The sequence below is a fragment of the Hyla sarda genome, chromosome 6, assembly GCF_029499605.1.
Source record: "Hyla sarda isolate aHylSar1 chromosome 6, aHylSar1.hap1, whole genome shotgun sequence".
NCBI classification, from domain to species: Eukaryota; Metazoa; Chordata; class Amphibia; order Anura; family Hylidae; genus Hyla; species Hyla sarda.
This window is the reverse complement of record NC_079194.1, coordinates 11,314,960-11,338,282: the sequence shown is the minus strand read 5'-3', so window position 1 is coordinate 11,338,282 and position 23,323 is coordinate 11,314,960. Positions and strand designations below refer to the sequence as shown.

The window sequence follows — 23,323 nt, the reverse complement described above, 5'->3', positions numbered from 1 at the left end:
CTTATTAGCTGCTGAATACTACAGAGGAAATTCTTTTCTTTTTGGAATGCTCTCTGATGACATCACGAGCACAGTTCTCTCTGCTGATGTTATTATAATAATAATGACGCTTTATTTATTGTTGTCCTTAGTGGGATTTGAACCCAAGTCCCCAGGAATGCAATGCAGCAGTGCTAACCACTGAGCCCCCATGCTGCCCTCAGCATACAGCTGCTATGCACGGTTGCTAAAATGGACAGAGATGTCAGCAGAGAGCACTGTGCTCGTGATGTCATCAGAGTTCCAAAAAGAAAGGAATTTCCTCTGTAGCATTTAGCAGCTAATAAGTACTGGAAGGATTAAGATTTTTTAATAGAAGTAATTTACAAATATGTTTAACTTTCTGCCACCAGTTGATTTAAAAGAAAAAAGGTTTTCACCGGAGTACCCCTTTAAAGCATCGGCTGCCCGCATCTCATTCATTTAAAGCGCCGGCAGCCCGCATCTCATTCATTTAAAGCGTCGGCGGCCCGCATCTCATTCATTTAAAGCGTCGGCGGCCCGCATCTCATTCATTTAAAGCACCGGCGGCCCGCATCTCATTCATTTAAAGCGTCGGCGGCCCGCATCTCATTCATTTAAAGCGTCGGCGGCCCGCATCTCATTCATTTAAAGCGTCGGCGGCCCGCATCTCATTCATTTAAAGCGTCGGCGGCCCGCATCTCATTCATTTAAAGCGTCGGCGGCCCGCATCTCATTCATTTAAAGCGTCGGCGGCCCGCATCTCATTCATTTAAAGCGCCGGCGGCCCGCATCTCATTCATTTAAAGCGCCGGCGGCCCGCATCTCATTCATTTAAAGCGCCGGCGGCCCGCATCTCATTCATTTAAAGCGTCGGCGGCCCGCATATCATTCATTTAAAGCGTCGGCGGCCCGCATCTCATTCATTTAAAGCACCGGCGGCCCGCATCTCATTCATTTAAAGCGTCGGCGGCCCGCATCTCATTCATTTAAAGCGCCGGCGGCCCGCATCTCATTCATTTAAAGCGCCGGCGGCCCGCATCTCATTCATTTAAAGCGTCGGCGGCCCGCATCTCATTCATTTAAAGCGTCGGCGGCCCGCATCTCATTCATTTAAAGCGTCGGCGGCCCGCATCTCATTCATTTAAAGCACCGGCGGCCCGCATCTCATTCATTTAAAGCACCGGTGGCCCGCATATCATTCATTTAAAGCACCGGCGGCTCGCAAGTAATTAATTTAAAGCGGCCCGCATCTCATTAATTTAAAACGCTCGCAGCCCGCATCTCACTAATTTAAAGCGCCAGCGGCTCGCATATAATTAATTTAAAGCTCCGTGGCCCGCATTTAATTTTAAAGCACCGCAGCCTGTAGGAGAGGGGGATTTAGAAAAATATAACAGCGCCTGGGGGTCATATATGATTAGTTCCTCAGGGGGAGGGAGAGGGGGAATACCGATGCATTTTTGGTCTTACCACCCAGCACTAGTTTCCCATAGCAACCAATCAGATCACTTCTTTCATTTTTCCTTTTCAAAAATAAAAGTACCAAGCTGATGGTTGCTATGGGCAACTGGTCATCTTTCCCTTTGCACAGGTTTTGATAAATCTCGCCCTGTCTATCACACTGGACCAGCAACATGGCCGACTGTAGAGACCGGACCTACAGTATAATGTAAGGTTCCCATACACAGTGGGGATGAGGTAATAGGCTGCTGCCAGACACCTCTGTCCTATCCAGTGGATTATTTCTACTGAGGCCTTCTGGACCCTTCTATCCCCCACACTCCATATATATATATATATATATATATATATATAAGGCTTCTGTCACGCTACCGTTATGACACAGCGTTGTGACGGCCGTTGGGGGATCCCGGGGAAATAGAGGGAGGAAAATTACTGCTTGTGCCGTCTTTTTCTCCTGCTATTCCCGTCAAAAATAACTGCGCCCGGCGGCCCCCATAATAATAAATGGGAGCCGCCGGAACCTGTTGTTGCCCGTTGCTCCCCGTCACGAGAACAACAGCTGTTCTCGACGGGGATCAACGGCAGTGTGTAAGGGGCCTAATCCGGTCCGGACAGTCCTACCAAAAATCTATGGGGGAGATTTATCAAAGCCAGTGCAGAGGAAGAGTGGTGCAGTTGCCTATGGCAACCAATCAGATCGCTTCTTTCTTTTTAAAGAGACCTGCGAAAAATGAAAGAAGCGATCTTATTGGTTGCTATGGGAAACTGGGAATCTTTTCCTCTGCACAGGTTTTAATAAATCTCCCCCTATGTGTTTGCCTGACATTACACTAGTGAGTTTGATCATCTAAAAGGGGTACTCCGCTGGAAAACATTATATATATTATATTTATTTATTTATTTATTTTTTATCAACTGGTGCCAGAAAGTTAAACAGATTTGTAAATTAACTAATAATAACAAGAGAAAAGGTAGTGGCACCGGTCCCCTGAACCTCCTGAGACCACGAGATGGAAATGGCGTCCCGCAGATATGGAAACCCAAACCTGGCAGCGGAGGTGCTAGGACAGTGAAAACAACAATCACCGAATAGTAATATACAAAGGACAAAGGTGCCCTGCGCGCACCGCTATAGTCCAGGTACTCCTGCTCCCATCTCGGGTCATGGCTCGGACACGGAGGACTCGGACAGTGGAGCGCTCAGAAGCGACTGCCGGCTGTTTCACGCATAGGAATGCGCTTCATTCCGACACAAGTCCTCCGTGTCCGAGCCGTGACCCGAGATGGGAGCAGGAGTACCTGGACTATAGCGGTGAGTGCAGGGCACCTTTGTATATTACTATTCGGAGATTTGTAAATTACTTCCATTCAAAATCTTAATCCTTCCAGTACTTATCCGCTGCTTTATGCTCCACAGGAAGTTGTGTAGTTCTTTCCAGTCTGACCACAGTGCTCTCTGCTGACACCTCTGTCCATGTCAGGAACTGTCCAGAGCAGGAGAGGTTTGCTATGGGGATTTTCTCCTGCTCTGGACAGTTACTGACATGGACACAGGTGTCAGCAGAGAGCACTGTGCTCAGACAGAAAAGAACGACACAACTTCCTGTAGAGCATACAGCAGCTAATAAGTACTGGAAGGATTAAGATTTTTTAATAGAAGTAATTTACAAATCTGTTTAACTTTCTGGCACCAGTTGAGTTGAAAAAAAAAGTTTTTCCAGTGGAGTACCCCTTTAAGCCGCACTCACCTAGTCCCAGGAGCAGTACAGCCCATTTACACGACTTGACTTGGGGTTATCCAGGAAAAAACGTTTTTATATATATCAACTGGCTCCAGAAAGTTAAACAGATTTGTAAATTACTTCTATTAAAAAATCTTAATCCTTTCAGTACTTATGAGCTTCTGAAGTTAAGGTTGTTCTTTTCTGTCTAAGTGCTCTCTGATGACACCTGTCGTGGGAACTGCCCAGTTTAGAAGCAAATCCCCATAGCAAACCTCTTCTAAACTGGGCTGTTCCCGAGACACGTGTCATCAGAGAGCACTTAGACAGAAAAGAACAACCTTAACTTCAGAAGCTCATAAGTACTGAAAGGATTAAGATTTTTTAATAGAAGTAATTTACAAATCTCTTTAACTTTCTGGAGCCAGTTGATATATATATATATATATATATATATATATATATATATATATATATAAAGTTTTTTCCTGGATAACCCCTTTAAAATTGGAAAAGGCCATCCTAGGTAAGATATATACATGTAAAATGTATATGTTGCAAAACTACAACTCCCAGCATGCCCGGACAGCCAACATCTGGAGGGCCGCCGTATGAAGACCACTGATCTAGCAGATTGGGTTTTTCTAAAGACAGGGGGAAAAAAATTTGATAGCCTATCCACAGAATAGGTTATGAATAGATGTCCGGGTACCGAAACCCAGCAACTCCCATTGATTAGCTGCTCAGCGCTCGAACTACACAGAGTAAAGGGCCAGAAGCAGTTGGCTCCACCCTCTGCGCAGTGTCAGAGTACTGCAGCCTCAGTTCCTATTGACGTGAACAGGAGTAGAAGCTGCAGTAACACCGCCCCATGTGTTGTGTAGTGGGGTGTCGAAACGCTAATCGGCACCTGACATAGTCAGTAATTGAGTCGTAATATATTGTAATATTATAAGGTATAGAAAAGCGAACAGGTCCCTCTTGAAACTGGAGAACTTATATTTTTTATTTGTATTATTTTATTTTTTTATTAGATTTTTTATATATATATATATATATATATATATATATATATATATATATATATATATATTTATCAATGGATTTCTGTATTATTTATTTATTTTTTACGTAACTTTGGTGCAATTCTTTGGTGCGGTGTCTATTTGCGCCGAAGTTTGGCGCATTCTCTCCACTGTCATTTTTTAAACTTGCTCAAAATCACACGGTCCTGTGTGTGATTTTTGCTTTGTTCAGTAATTCATCATCCGCGCCGATCGGTTGGCGCAATTTTAGGGTGCGTTCACACGCTTTTAGTTTTTGCGGGTTTTCCGCTGCATATTTGAAAGTGGGCAGGCTCTTCTCGGCTGTCTAAAGCAGATTTTTTGCGACGGAATTTACGCTGTGAAAAATCCGCCGCAGTCCCTACCGACTTCAATGGGGCTTGCGGATTTTCTGCAGCGTAAATTCCTCCGTGGAAAATCTGCTGCGGACAGCTGCGAAGAGCCCGCCCCCTTTCAAATACGCAGGGGAAAACCCGCAAAAACTAAAAGCGTGTGAACGCACCCTTAGGTGTTTTTTTTTTTTTGGCGCAATTCACCGCCAAGAAATTTTGTACAAGCAAAACACACATAGCAAGGTCAGAAAATGTAAAGGCGTCAAAATAGATTAAAAAAACATTTTTGGGGTGAAAGCAGCGACTCCTCCGGGGCTGCGCACACTACTATCCTGCGACATAGTTGTCTCTGAGGGACCTTCACCCTCCGTTGAGCCAGCATTGGACATGGCAACACAGGTTCAGGAAAGGTAAGCACTAAGGTAAACAAAAAAAATTACTAACAACGTGCGCCAAATAATTTTGGCGCACGTCCGCAAAAACCAAAGGGAAAAAAAAAAAGGGTAAAAAGAAACTCTCAACAGGCAAAATTGATAAATACCCCCTATTGCTTTTTGCCACACTATTCCAAAACTACAACTCCCAGCATGCCCGGACAGCCTTTGGCTGTCCGGGCATGCTGGGAGTTGTAGTTTTGCAACAACAGATAGCGCAACCTGGTTGTGAAACGCTGCTCTACCCTTTGAAATAGATAAGTATTTACACTCCATTCTGCAACAGCTGGAGGCACTCTAGCGGGAAAACACTGCTTTTGAACAACACCGCTTATTGCCGATTGCCGCCGTCTTCTGCAGATCCGCCCAGTTAACGCAATTACGGTTCAATCATTGAACGGGACTTAATTTCCGTATCCTGACTGATGGCTTCCATTCATATTCCGTCCTTTTATTTAATTTCGCAATCGCAGCGGCCGCGATTTGTGCGGACAGATTATAAATTTAATATTGAGGGGGAGGAAGCCTCATTTTATTACTTTTTTTTTTTTTATGGCCGTGCGAATAAATAAATCCGCTTTTTCCCATCCCGGACTATTTGCGGAATCTGCCGATTTTAAAATAATGTAATTAGTAATTCAAAGAATTGTTTTATTTGTAAAGATTTGCGACGCAGCTTCGGAATATTAAATGTCTCGCCCTGCGGCAGAAATGTTAGATGAGATTTTTTTTTTGCTTTGATCCATGGGGGCCCCAGTGCTCATCATTTACAGGAAGAATTTTAATTGAATTACAACGGAGTTAATGTTTAACCCCTTAGTTACTGACCATTCGACAGCGGTCACTAACGGAGGTTTGTTCCGCCTGATGCGATCACACATTCAGTCCGGTATTGCTGTCCTGGGTGTGACAGGATCTAAGAAACCCTCTGATTTTTTGCGTTTTAACCCCTTAGATGCCACCGTTAACAGTGATCATGGCATCTAAGTGGTTTACAGAGGAATTGTTGTAATGCTGGCAAGTGCTGTATTGGGCCCGGTCACCTGACCGTATAGGAGTACAAAAATTACATGCCCAGGGGTCTTTAGTAAGCCAACGACTGCCATGGAATCTAACCAGAATTCTCTGATTGGTTTTAAAGGGGTAGTCCAGTGGTGAAAAACTTTGAGATTGAGATCGTGGGGGGTCCGACCGCTGGGGCCCCCTGCGATCCCTCTGTACGGGGGCCAGGCTCTCCGGCCAGATAGCGGGTGTCGACCTCCGCACGGAGCGGCGGCCGACACGCCCCCTCAATACATTTCTATGGCAGGGTCGGAGATTGCCGAAGGCAGCGCTTCGGCTCTGCCATAGAGTTGTATTGAGGGGGCGTGTCGGCCGCCGCTTTGTGCGGAGGTCGACACGCCTCCTTCCCGCGGGCTGTCGGGGCTCCGTACAGGAGATCGCGGGGGGCCCCAGCGGTCGGACCCCCCGCGATCTCAAACTTATCCCCTATCCTTAGGATAGGGGATAAGTTGTTCACCACTGGGTTCACCACTGGACTACTCCTTTAAGGGGGTGCCAATGGTCTCTATGGCAGACGATGGCCTTTTGAAGACCCCTAGGTCTGCTGTCAAGGACCGACTGGGGGAACAGGGAGAGTGTGAGCCCTAAACTGACCCTAAAACATCTCTCCCTGCCTACTTGCCCACTCACCCTAAACTGTGAGTCGATAACTGGGAGCCGGTCACTTCCTGCGCTAAAGTGCAGTGGCGTAAAAACGAATAATAAACATGGTCGGTCACAGGCCAGAAACGGAAAACTACTAAACATCCAGATATACCAAACAATACAAATGTTAACAAGGTAGAATATAAACAGAGCAGAATATAGTGAATTAACAAACAGGTCACAAAACCAGATATCAGATAAATGGCGGACATGATGAAATGAACAAGACTAGGTATGATAGGAGTATACAGCAGAATACAGGAGATGACGGGGATAAACAGAAGAACTGAGAGCCAAAACACTAAAACTGAAGGGGTAAAATAGAACATTGTTCACATACAGGTACAAAGATCAGATCAACCAAACAGGATATAAATATAAGACACTGTTCACACTGGGAAACGGAACATACAAACTGGACTTCATACAAAAGGATACAAGAACACCAAACTCTACAACATAGAGGAACACTGGTCAGGATACTAGACAGGATATTTCTCAAGATACAAGACTGGTACAAATACAAACTAGACTCAGACACAGTGTGAACACCGACAAAGCTGAAAAGACATAATCCTAAAACCGACAAATCTAACACAGACTAAAAGCTACAATGACTATTTAATGGGGTACTCCGGTGGAAAATTATTATTATTTTTTTTTAATCAACTGGTGCCAGAAAGTTAAACAGATTTGTAAATTACTTCTATTAAAAAAATCTTAATCCTTCCAGTACTTATTAGCTGTTGAATACTACAAAGGAAATTATTTTCTTTTTGGAACACAGAGCTCTCTGCTGACATCACGAGCACAGTGCTCTCTGCTGACATCTCTGTCTATTTTAGGAACTGTCCAGAGCAGCATATGTTTGCTATGGGGATTTTCTCCTACTCTGGACAGTTCCTAAAATGGACAGAGATGTCAGCATAGAGCACTGTGGTCGTGATGTCAACAGAGAGCACTGTGTTCCAAAAAGAAAATAATTTCCTTTGTAGTATTCAACAGCTAATAAGTACTAGAAGGATTAAGATTTTTTTTAATAGAAGTGATTTACAAATCTGTTTAACTTTCTGGCACCAGTTGATTTAAAAAAAAAAAAAAAAAAAAAAAGTTTTCCAATGGAGTACCCCTTTAACCATGGCAAAAACTCAGATAATATCACAAGATAAATACAAGGTGCAAGCTCAAGCAGACATGGAAGTGTATTGCACAAACAGACATGGTGGCATTAAACTAAAATAACCAGCACAGAATGCAGGATGACTCTGGCTAAATAACTCCAACCGAGTTCTCATTCGCTCGGAGCATTAACTATTCCTGCTACACCTAGGACGCCAATACTGCACTTACTGAATACACAGAATACAGTATTTCACAACCTTAGTGCCTCCAGCTGTTGCAAAAATTTCAACTCCCAGTATGCTGGACAGCCAAAACGGCTGTCCGGGCCTGCTGGTAGTTGTAGTTTTGCAACAGTCACAGTGTGTAGGCCACATATCTATTTCAATAGTTAGAGCAGCATTTCTCAACCAGGGTGCCTCCAGCTGTTGTAAAACTACAATTCCCAGCATGCCCTAACAGCCGGGCATAAGATTATGACATTATTTATCTTATTTATTCCAGAACTACTGTGTGTTGTTCATTGTCTCCCATAAAATAGAATAAACATGCTAATAAAGATGTAAAAGTAGATACATTAAAAAGGTTCTAAAAAAAAAGACAAAGGTCTGCTAGAAAGATAAACAAGTAGTAATACAGTAATCTGCATCAGATACTATCATATACTGGGGGTGTTAGTGTAACAATACATCAGATACTATTATATACTGGGGGTGTTAGTGTAACAATACATCAGATACTATTATACACTGGGGGTGTTAGTGTAACAATACATCAGATACTATTATATACTGGGGGTGTTAGTGTAACAATACATCAGATACTATTATATACTGGGGGTGTAGTGTAACAATACATCAGATACTATTATATACTGGGGGTGTTAGTGTAACAATACATCAGATACTATTATATACTGGGGGTGTTAGTGTAACAATACATCAGATACTATTATACACTGGGGGTGTTAGTGTAACAATACATCAGATACTATTATATACTGGGGGTGTTAGTGTAACAATACATCAGATACTATTATATACTGGGGGTGTTAGTGTAACAATACATCAGATACTATTATATACTGGGGGTGTTAGTGTAACAATACATCAGATAATATTATATACTGGGGGTGTTAGTGTAACAATACATCAGATACTATTATATACTGGGGGTGTTAGTGTAACAATACATCAGATACTATTATACACTGGGGGTGTTAGTGTAACAATACATCAGATACTATTATATACTGGGGGTGTTAGTGTAACAATACATCAGATACTATCATATACTGGGGGTGTTAGTGTAACAATACATCAGATACTATTATATACTGGGGGTGTAGTGTAACAATACATCAGATACTATCATATACTGGGGGTGTTAGTGTAACAATACATCAGATACTATTATATACTGGGGTGTAGTGTAACAATACATCAGATACTATTATACACTGGGGGTGTTAGTGTAACAATACATCAGATACTATTATACACTGGGGGTGTTAGTGTAACAATACATCAGATACTATTATACACTGGGGGTGTAGTGTAAGAATACATCAGATACTATTATATACTGGGGGTGTTAGTGTAACAATACATCAGATACTATTATATACTGGGGGTGTTAGTGTAACAATACATCAGATAATATTATACACTGGGGGTGTTAGTGTAACAATACATCAGATACTATTATACATTGGGGGTGTAGAGTAACAATACATCAGATACTATTATATACTGGGGGTGTTAGTGTAACAATACATCAGATACTATTATATACTGGGGGTGTAGTGTAATAATACATCAGATACTATTATACATTGGGGGTGTAGAGTAACAATACATCAGATACTATTATATACTGGGGGTGTAGTGTAATAATACATCAGATACTATTATACATTGGGGGTGTAGAGTAACAATACATCAGATACTATTATATACTGGGGGTGTAGTATAAGAATACATCAGATACTATTATACACTGGGGGTGTTAGTGTAACAATACATCAGATACTATTATACACTGGGGGTGTTAGTGTAACAATACATCAGATACTATTATATACTGGGGGTGTTAGTGTAACAATACATCAGATACTATTATATACTGGGGGTGTTAGTGTAACAATACATCAGATAATATTATACACTGGGGGTGTTAGTGTAACAATACATCAGATACTATTATATACTGGGGGTGTAGAGTAACAATACATCAGATACTATTATATACTGGGGGTGTAGTATAAGAATACATCAGATACTATTATACACTGGGGGTGTAGTGTAACAATACATCAGATACTATTATATACTGGGGGTGTAGTGTAACAATACATCAGATACTATTATATACTGGGGGTGTTAGTGTAACAATACATCAGATAATATTATACACTGGGGGTGTTAGTGTAACAATACATCAGATACTATTATACACTGGGGGTGTTAGTGTAACAATACATCAGATACTATTATATACTGGGGGTGTTAGTGTAACAATACACCAGATACTATTATATACTGGGGTGTTAGTGTAACAATACATCAGATACTATTATATACTGGGGGTGTTAGTGTAACAATACATCAGATACTATTATATACTGGGGGTGTTAGTGTAACAATACATCAGATACTATTATACACTGGGGGTGTTAGTGTAACAATACATCAGATACTATTATACATTGGGGGTGTAGAGTAACAATACATCAGATACTATTATATACTGGGGGTGTAGTGTAACAATACATCAGATACTATTATATACTGGGGGTGTTAGTGTAACAATACATCAGATACTATTATATACTGGGGTGTAGTGTAACAATACATCAGATACTATTATATACTGGGGGTGTTAGTGTAACAATACATCAGATACTATTATATACTGGGGGTGTAGTGTAACAATACATCAGATACTATTATACACTGGGGGTGTAGTGTAACAATACATCAGATACTATTATATACTGGGGGTGTTAGTGTAACAATACATCAGATACTATTATATACTGGGGGTGTTAGTGTAACAATACATCAGATACTATTATATACTGGGGGTGTTAGTGTAAGAATACATCAGATACTATTATATACTGGGGGTGTTAGTGTAACAATACATCAGATACTATTATATGCTGGGGGTGTTAGTGTAACAATACATCAGATAATATTATATACTGGGGGTGTTAGTGTAACAATACATCAGATACTATCATATACTGGGGGTGTTAGTGTAACAATACATCAGATACTATTATATACTGGGGTGTAGTGTAACAATACATCAGATACTATTATATACTGGGGGTGTTAGTGTAACAATACATCAGATACTATTATACACTGGGGGTGTTAGTGTAACAATACATCAGATACTATTATATACTGGGGGTGTTAGTGTAACAATACATCAGATACTATTATATACTGGGGGTGTTAGTGTAACAATACATCAGATACTATTATATACTGGGGGTGTTAGTGTAACAATACATCAGATACTATTATATACTGGGGGTGTAGTGTAACAATACATCAGATACTATTATATACTGGGGGTGTTAGAGTAACAATACATCAGATACTATTATACACTGGGGGTGTTAGTGTAACAATACATCAGATACTATTATATACTGGGGGTGTTAGTGTAACAATACATCAGATACTATTATATACTGGGGGTGTAGTGTAACAATACATCAGATACTATTATATACTGGGGTTGTTAGTGTAACAATACATCAGATACTATTATATACTGGGGGTGTAGAGTAACAATACATCAGATACTATTATATACTGGGGGTGTTAGTGTAACAATACATCAGATAATATTATACACTGGGGGTGTTAGTGTAACAATACATCAGATACTATTATACACTGGGGGTGTTAGTGTAACAATACATCAGATACTATTATATACTGGGGGTGTTAGTGTAACAATACATCAGATAATATTATATACTGGGGTGTTAGTGTAACAATACATCAGATACTATTATATACTGGGGGTGTTAGTGTAACAATACACCAGATACTATTATATACTGGGGTGTTAGTGTAACAATACATCAGATACTATTATATACTGGGGGTGTTAGTGTAACAATACATCAGATACTATTATATACTGGGGGTGTTAGTGTAACAATACATCAGATACTATTATATACTGGGGGTGTAGTGTAACAATACATCAGATAATATTATATACTGGGGGTGTTAGTGTAACAATACATCAGATACTATTATATACTGGGGTGTAGTGTAACAATACATCAGATACTATTATATACTGGGGGTGTTAGTGTAACAATACATCAGATACTATTATATACTGGGGGTGTAGTGTAACAATACATCAGATAATATTATATACTGGGGGTGTAGTGTAACAATACATCAGATAATATTATATACTGGGGGTGTAGTGTAACAATACATCAGATACTATTATATACTGGGGGTGTTAGTGTAACAATACATCAGATACTATTATATACTGGGGGTGTTAGTGTAACAATACATCAGATACTATTATATACTGGGGGTGTAGTGTAACAATACATCAGATACTATTATACACTGGGGGTGTAGTGTAACAATACATCAGATACTATTATACACTGGGGGTGTAGTGTAACAATACATCAGATACTATTATATACTGGGGGTGTTAGTGTAACAATACATCAGATACTATTATATACTGGGGGTGTTAGTGTAACAATACATCAGATACTATTATATACTGGGGTGTAGTGTAACAATACATCAGATACTATTATATACTGGGGGTGTTAGTGTAACAATACATCAGATACTATTATACACTGGGGGTGTTAGTGTAACAATACATCAGATAATATTATATACTGGGGGTGTAGTGTAACAATACATCAGATACTATTATATACTGGGGGTGTTAGTGTAACAATACATCAGATACTATTATATACTGGGGGTGTTAGTGTAACAATACATCAGATACTATTATACACTGGGGGTGTTAGTGTAACAATACATCAGATACTATTATATACTGGGGGTGTTAGTGTAACAATACATCAGATACTATTATATACTGGGGGTGTAGTGTAACAATACATCAGATACTATTATACACTGGGGGTGTAGTGTAACAATACATCAGATACTATTATACACTGGGGGTGTAGTGTAACAATACATCAGATACTATTATATACTGGGGGTGTTAGTGTAACAATACATCAGATACTATTATATACTGGGGGTGTTAGTGTAACAATACATCAGATACTATTATATACTGGGGGTGTTAGTGTAAGAATACATCAGATACTATTATATACTGGGGGTGTTAGTGTAACAATACATCAGATACTATTATATACTGGGGGTGTTAGTGTAACAATACATCAGATACTATTATACACTGGGGGTGTTAGTGTAACAATACATCAGATACTATTATATACTGGGGGTGTTAGTGTAACAATACATCAGATACTATTATATACTGGGGGTGTTAGTGTAAGAATACATCAGATACTATTATATACTGGGGTGTAGTGTAACAATACATCAGATACTATTATATACTGGGGGTGTTAGTGTAACAATACATCAGATACTATTATACACTGGGGGTGTTAGTGTAACAATACATCAGATACTATTATATACTGGGGGTGTTAGTGTAACAATATATCAGATACTATTATATACTGGGGGTGTTAGTGTAACAATACATCAGATACTATTATACACTGGGGGTGTTAGAGTAACAATACATCAGATACTATTATATACTGGGGGTGTTAGTGTAACAATACATCAGATACTATTATACACTGGGGGTGTTAGTGTAACAATACATCAGATACTATTATATACTGGGGTGTTAGTGTAACAATACATCAGATACTATTATATACTGGGGGTGTTAGTGTAACAATACATCAGATACTATTATATACTGGGGTGTTAGTGTAACAATACATCAGATACTATTATATACTGGGGGTGTTAGTGTAACAATACATCAGATACTATTATATACTGGGGTGTTAGTGTAACAATACATCAGATACTATTATATACTGGGGGTGTTAGTGTAACAATACATCAGATACTATTATATACTGGGGTGTTAGTGTAACAATACATCAGATACTATTATATACTGGGGTGTTAGTGTAACAATACATCAGATACTATTATATACTGGGGGTGTAGTGTAACAATACATCAGATACTATTATACACTGGGGGTGTTAGTGTAACAATACATCAGATACTATTATATACTGGGGGTGTTAGTGTAACAATACATCAGATACTATTATACACTGGGGGTGTTAGTGTAACAACACATCAGATAATATTATATACTGGGGGTGTTAGTGTAACAATACATCAGATACTATTATATACTGGGGGTGTTAGTGTAACAATACATCAGATACTATTATATACTGGGGGTGTTAGTGTAACAATACATCAGATACTATTATATACTGGGGGTGTTAGTGTAACAATACATCAGATACTATTATATACTGGGGGTGTAGTGTAACAATACATCAGATACTATTATATACTGGGGGTGTTAGTGTAACAATAAATCAGATACTATTATACACTGGGGGTGTTAGTGTAACAATACATCAGATACTATTATATACTGGGGGTGTAGTGTAACAATACATCAGATACTATTATATACTGGGGTGTAGTGTAACAATACATCAGATACTATTATACACTGGGGGTGTTAGTGTAACAATAAATCAGATACTATTATACACTGGGGGTGTTAGTGTAACAATACATCAGATACTATTATACACTGGGGGTGTTAGTGTAACAATAAATCAGATACTATTATATACTGGGGGTGTTAGTGTAACAATACATCAGATACTATTATACACTGGGGGTGTTAGTGTAACAATACATCAGATACTATTATACACTGGGGGTGTTAGAGTAACAATACATCAGATACTATTATATACTGGGGGTGTTAGTGTAACAATACATCAGATACTATTATATACTGGGGGTGTTAGTGTAACAATACATCAGATACTATTATATACTGGGGGTGTTAGTGTAACAATACATCAGATACTATTATATACTGGGGGTGTTAGTGTAACAATACATCAGATACTATTATATACTGGGGGTGTTAGTGTAACAATACATCAGATACTATTATATACTGGGGGTGTAGTGTAACAATACATCAGATACTATTATATACTGGGGGTGTAGTGTAACAATACATCGGATACTATTATATACTGGGGGTGTAGTGTAACAATACATCAGATACTATTATATACTGGGGGTGTTAGTGTAACAATACATCAGATACTATTATATACTGGGGGTGTTAGTGTAACAATACATCAGATACTATTATATACTGGGGTTGTTAGTGTAACAATACATCAGATAATATTATACACTGGGGGTGTAGTGTAACAATACATCAGATACTATCATATACTGGGGGTGTTAGTGTAACAATGAATCAGATACTATTATACACTGGGGGTGTTAGTGTAACAATACATCAGATACTATTATACACTGGGGGTGTTAGTGTAACAATACATCAGATACTATTATACACTGGGGGTGTTAGTGTAACAATAAATCAGATACTATTATACACTGGGGGTGTTAGTGTAACAATACATCAGATACTATTATACACTGGGGAGTTAGTGTAACAATACATCAGATACTATTATATACTGGGGGTGTTAGTGTAACAATACATCAGATACTATTATATACTGGGGTTGTTAGTGTAACAATACATCAGATACTATTATACACTGGGGGTGTTAGTGTAACAATACATCAGATACTATTATATACTGGGGGTGTTAGTGTAACAATACATCAGATACTATTATATACTGGGGGTTTAGTGTAACAATACATCAGATAATATTATATACTGGGGGTGTTAGTGTAACAATACATCAGATACTATTATATACTGGGGGTGTTAGTGTAACAATACATCAGATACTATTATATACTGGGGGTGTTAGTGTAACAATACATCAGATACTATTATATACTGGGGGTGTAGTGTAACAATACATCAGATACTATTATACACTGGGGGTGTTAGTGTAACAATACATCAGATACTATTATACACTGGGGGTGTTAGTGTAACAATACATCAGATACTATTATATACTGGGGGTGTTAGTGTAACAATACATCAGATACTATTATATACTGGGGGTGTAGTGTAACAATACATCAGATACTATTATATACTGGGGGTGTTAGTGTAACAATACATCAGATACTATTATATACTGGGGGTGTTAGTGTAACAATACATCAGATACTATTATATACTGGGGGTGTTAGTGTAACAATACATCAGATACTATTATACACTGGGGGTGTAGTGTAACAATACATCAGATACTATTATACACTGGGGGTGTTAGTGTAACAACACATCAGATAATATTATATACTGGGGGTGTTAGTGTAACAATACATCAGATACTATTATATACTGGGGGTGTTAGTGTAACAATACATCAGATACTATTATATACTGGGGGTGTTAGTGTAACAATACATCAGATACTATTATATACTGGGGGTGTTAGTGTAACAATACATCAGATACTATTATATACTGGGGGTGTAGTGTAACAATACATCAGATACTATTATATACTGGGGGTGTTAGTGTAACAATACATCAGATACTATTATATACTGGGGGTGTTAGTATAACAATACATCAGATACTATTATATACTGGGGTGTTAGTGTAACAATACATCAGATACTATTATACACTGGGGGTGTTAGTGTAACAATACATCAGATACTATTATATACTGGGGGTGTTAGTGTAACAATACATCAGATAATATTATATACTGGGGGTGTTAGTGTAACAACACATCAGATACTATTATATACTGGGGGTGTTAGTGTAACAATACATCAGATACTATTATATACTGGGGGTGTTAGTGTAACAATACATCAGATACTATTATATACTGGGGGTGTTAGTGTAACAATACATCAGATACTATTATATACTGGGGGTGTTAGTGTAACAATACATCAGATACTATTATATACTGGGGGTGTTAGTGTAACAATACATCAGATACTATTATACACTGGGGGTGTAGTGTAACAATACATCAGATAATATTATATACTGGGGGTGTTAGTGTAACAATACATCAGATACTATTATATACTGGGGGTGTTAGTGTAACAATACATCAGATACTATTATATACTGGGGGTGTTAGTGTAACAATACATCAGATACTATTATATACTGGGGGTGTTAGTGTAACAATACATCAGATACTATTATATACTGGGGGTGTTAGTGTAACAATACATCAGATACTATTATATACTGGGGTGTAGTGTAACAATACATCAGATACTATTATATACTGGGGGTGTTAGAGTAACAATACATCAGATACTATTATATACTGGGGGTGTTAGTGTAAGAATACATCAGATACTATTATATACTGGGGGTGTTAGTGTAACAATACATCAGATACTATTATATACTGGGGGTGTAGTGTAACAATACATCAGATACTATTATATACTGGGGGTGTAGTGTAACAATACATCAGATACTATTATATACTGGGGGTGTTAGTGTAACAATACATCAGATACTATTATATACTGGGGGTGTAGAGTAACAATACATCAGATACTATTATACACTGGGGGTGTTAGTGTAACAATACATCAGATACTATTATACACTGGGGGTGTTAGTGTAACAATACATCAGATACTATTATATACTGGGGGTGTTAGTGTAACAATACATCAGATACTATTATACACTGGGGGTGTTAGTGTAACAATACATCAGATACTATTATATACTGGGGGTGTAGTGTAACAATACATCAGATACTATTATATACTGGGGGTGTAGTGTAACAATACATCAGATACTATTATATACTGGGGGTGTAGTGTAACAATACATCAGATACTATTATATACTGGGGGTGTTAGTGTAACAATACATCAGATACTATTATATACTGGGGGTGTAGAGTAACAATACATCAGATACTATTATACACTGGGGGTGTTAGTGTAAGAATACATCAGATACTATTATATACTGGGGGTGTTAGTGTAACAATACATCAGATACTATTATATACTGGGGGTGTTAATGTAACAATACATCAGATACTATTATATACTGGGGGTGTTAGTGTAACAATACATCAGATACTATTATATACTGGGGGTGTTAGTGTAACAATACATCAGATACTATTATATACTGGGGGTGTTAGTGTAACAATACATCAGATACTATTATATACTGGGGGTGTAGTGTAACAATACATCAGATACTATTATATACTGGGGGTGTTAGTGTAACAATACATCAGATACTATTATATACTGGGGGTGTTAGTGTAACAATACATCAGATACTATTATATACTGGGGGTGTAGTGTAACAATACATCAGATACTATTATATACTGGGGGTGTTAGTGTAACAATACATCAGATACTATTATATACTGGGGGTGTTAGTGTAACAATACATCAGATACTATTATACACTGGGGGTGTAGTGTAACAATACATCAGATAATATTATATACTTTGGTGTAGTGTAACAATACATCAGATACTATTATACACTGGGGGTGTTAGTGTAACAATACATCAGATACTATTATATACTGGGGGTGTTAGTGTAACAACACATCAGATACTATTATATACTGGTGGTGTTAGTGTAACAATACATCAGATACTATTATATACTGGGGGTGTTAGTGTAACAATACATCAGATACTATTATATACTGGGGGTGTTAGTGTAACAATACATCAGATACTATTATATACTGGGGGTGTTAGAGTAACAATACATCAGATACTATTATATACTGGGGGTGTTAGTGTAAGAATACATCAGATACTATTATATACTGGGGGTGTTAGTGTAAGAATACATCAGATACTATTATATACTGGGGGTGTTAGTGTAACAATACATCAGATACTATTATATACTGGGGGTGTTAGTGTAACAATACATCAGATACTATTATATACTGGGGGTGTTAGTGTAACAATACATCAGATACTATTATACACTGGGGGTGTTAGTGTAACAATACATCAGATACTATTATATACTGGGGGTGTTAGTGTAACAATACATCAGATACTATTATACACTGGGGGTGTTAGTGTAACAATACATCAGATACTATTATATACTGGGGGTGTAGTGTAACAATACATCAGATACTATTATATACTGGGGGTGTAGTGTAACAATACATCAGATACTATTATATACTGGGGGTGTAGTGTAACAATACATCAGATACTATTATATACTGGGGGTGTTAGTGTAACAATACATCAGATACTATTATATACTGGGGGTGTAGAGTAACAATACATCAGATACTATTATACACTGGGGGTGTTAGTGTAACAATACATCAGATACTATTATATACTGGGGGTGTTAATGTAACAATACATCAGATACTATTATATACTGGGGGTGTTAGTGTAACAATACATCAGATACTATTATATACTGGGGGTGTTAGTGTAACAATACATCAGATACTATTATATACTGGGGGTGTTCGTGTAACAATACATCAGATACTATTATATACTGGGGGTGTTAGTGTAACAATACATCAGATACTATTATATACTGGGGGTGTTAGTGTAACAATACATCAGATACTATTATACACTGGGGGTGTTAGTGTAACAATACATCAGATACTATTATACATTGGGGGTGTAGAGTAACAATACATCAGATACTATTATATACTGGGGGTGTTAGTGTAGCAATACATCAGATACTATTATACATTGGGGGTGTAGAGTAACAATACATCAGATACTATTATATACTGGGGGTGTTAGTGTAACAATACATCAGATACTATTATACATTGGGGGTGTAGAGTAACAATACATCAGATACTATTATATACTGGGGGTGTTAGTGTAACAATACATCAGATACTATTATATACTGGGGGTGTAGTGTAACAATACATCAGATACTATTATATACTGGGGGTGTTAGTGTAACAATACATCAGATACTATTATACATTGGGGGTGTAGAGTAACAATACATCAGATACTATTATATACTGGGGGTGTTAGTGTAACAATACATCAGATACTATTATATACTGGGGGTGTTAGTGTAACAATACATCAGATACTATTATACATTGGGGGTGTAGAGTAACAATACATCAGATACTATTATACACTGGGGGTGTTAGAGTAACAATACATCAGATACTATTATATACTGGGGGTGTTAGTGTAACAATACATCAGATACTATTATATACTGGGGGTGTTAGTGTAACAATACATCAGATACTATTATATACTGGGGGTGTTAGTGTAACAATACATCAGATACTATTATATACTGGGGGTGTTAGTGTAACAATACATCAGATACTATTATATACTGGGGGTGTTAGTGTAACAATACATCAGATACTATTATATACTGGGGGTGTTAGTGTAACAATACATCAGATACTATTATACACTGGGGGTGTAGTGTAACAATACATCAGATACTATTATATACTGGGGGTGTTAGTGTAACAATACATCAGATACTATTATATACTGGGGGTGTTAGTGTAACAATAAATCAGATACTATTATACACTGGGGGTGTTAGTGTAACAATACATCAGATACTATTATATACTGGGGGTGTTAGTGTAACAATACATCAGATACTATTATATACTGGGGGTGTTAGTGTAACAATACATCAGATACTATTATATACTGGGGGTGTTAGTGTAACAATACATCAGATACTATTATACACTGTTGTGTTAGTGTAACAATACATCAGATACTATTATACACTGGGGGTGTAGTGTAACAATACATCAGATACTATTATATACTGGGGGTGTTAGTGTAACAATACATCAGATACTATTATATACTGGGGGTGTTAGTGTAACAATACATCAGATACTATTATATACTGGGGGTGTTAGTGTAACAATACATCAGATACTATTATATACTGGGGGTGTTAGTGTAACAATACATCAGATACTATTATATACTGAGGGTGTTAGTGTAACAATACATCAGATACTATTATACACTGGGGGTGTTAGTGTAACAATACATCAGATACTATTATACACTGGGGGTGTTAGTGTAAGAATACATCAGATACTATTATATACTGGGGGTGTTAGTGTAAGAATACATCAGATACTATTATATACTGGGGGTGTTAGTGTAAGAATACATCAGATACTATTATATACTGGGGGTGTTAGTGTAAGAATACATCAGATACTATTATATACTGGGGGTGTTAGTGTAACAATACATCAGATACTATTATACACTGGGGGTGTAGTGTAACAATACATCAGATACTATTATACACTGAGGGTGTTAGTGTAACAATACATCAGATACTATTATATACTGGGGGTGTTAGTGTAACAATACATCAGATACTATTATATACTGGGGGTGTTAGTGTAACAATACATCAGATACTATTATATACTGGGGGTGTTAGTGTAAGAATACATCAGATACTATTATATACTGGGGGTGTTAGTGTAACAATACATCAGATACTATTATACACTGGGGGTGTTAGTGTAACAACACATCAGATACTATTATATACTGGGGGTGTTAGTGTAACAATACATCAGATACTATTATATACTGGTGGTGTTAGTGTAACAATACATCAGATACTATTATATACTGGGGGTGTTAGTGTAACAATACATCAGATACTATTATATACTGGGGGTGTTAGTGTAACAATACATCAGATACTATTATACACTGGGGGTGTTAGTGTAACAATACATCAGATACTATTATATACTGGGGGTGTAGTGTAACAATACATCAGATACTATTATATACTGGGGGTGTAGTGTAACAATACATCAGATACTATTATATACTGGGGGTGTTAGTGTAACAATACATCAGATACTATTATATACTGGGGGTGTAGTGTAACAATACATCAGATACTATTATATACTGGGGGTGTTAGTGTAACAATACATCAGATACTATTATATACTGGGGGTGTTAGTGTAACAATACATCAGATACTATTATATACTGGGGGTGTTAGTGTAACAATACATCAGATACTATTATATACTGGGGGTGTTAGTGTAACAATACATCAGATACTATTATACACTGGGGGTGTTAGTGTAACAATACATCAGATACTATTATATACTGGGGGTGTAGTGTAACAATACATCAGATACTATTATATACTGGGGGTGTTAGTGTAACAATACATCAGATACTATTATATACTGGGGGTGTAGTGTAACAATACATCAGATAATATTATATACTGGGGGTGTTAGTGTAACAATACATCAGATACTATCATATACTGGGGGTGTTAGTGTAACAATACATCAGATACTATTATATACTGGGGGTGTTAGTGTAACAATACATCAGATACTATTATATACTGGGGGTGTTAGTGTAACAATACATCAGATACTATTATATACTGGGGGTGTTAGTGTAACAATACATCAGATTCTATTATACACTGGGGGTGTTAGTGTAACAATACATCAGATACTATTATATACTGGGGGTGTTAGTGTAAGAATACATCAGATACTATTATATACTGGGGGTGTTAGTGTAACAACACATCAGATACTATTATATACTGGGGGTGTAGTGTAACAATACATCAGATACTATTATACACTGGGGGTGTTAGTGTAACAATACATCAGATAATATTATATACTGGGGGTGTAGTGTAACAATACATCAGATACTATTATATACTGGGGGTGTTAGTGTAAGAATACATCAGATACTATTATATACTGGGGGTGTTAGTGTAACAATACATCAGATACTATTATATACTGGGGGTGTTAGTGTAACAATACATCAGATACTATTATACATTGGGGGTGTAGAGTAACAATACATCAGATACTATTATATACTGGGGGTGTTAGTGTAAGAATACATCAGATACTATTATATACTGGGGGTGTTAGTGTAACAATACATCAGATACTATTATATACTGGGGGTGTTAGTGTAATAATACATCAGATACTATTATATACTGGGGGGTGTTAGTGTTAGAATACATCAGATACTATTATATACTGGGGGTGTTAGAGTAACAATACATCAGATAATATTATATACTGGGGGTGTTAGTGTAACAATACATCAGATACTATTATACACTGGGGGTGTTAGTGTAACAATACATCAGATACTATTATATACTGGGGGTGTAGTGTAACAATACATCAGATACTATTATACACTGGGGGT

At 37.5% G+C, this 23,323-nt stretch overlaps 1 protein-coding gene across 6 annotated transcripts in view; it reads left to right on the top strand.

Moving 5' to 3' along the window:
• The window catches only part of LRRC8D (leucine rich repeat containing 8 VRAC subunit D), a 112,701-nt gene that overhangs the window by 59,164 nt on the left and 30,214 nt on the right, over positions 1 to 23,323 (top strand). The window contains exon 1 of one of the 6 annotated variants that reach the window (XM_056523187.1): positions 1,652 to 1,672. The exons of the other annotated variants lie outside the window; for them this stretch is intronic. The gene's annotated coding sequence lies outside the window, so the exon portion shown is untranslated. Of the gene's footprint in view, positions 1 to 1,651; positions 1,673 to 23,323 lie in introns of those variants that run through there. 6 annotated transcript variants of the gene reach the window in all.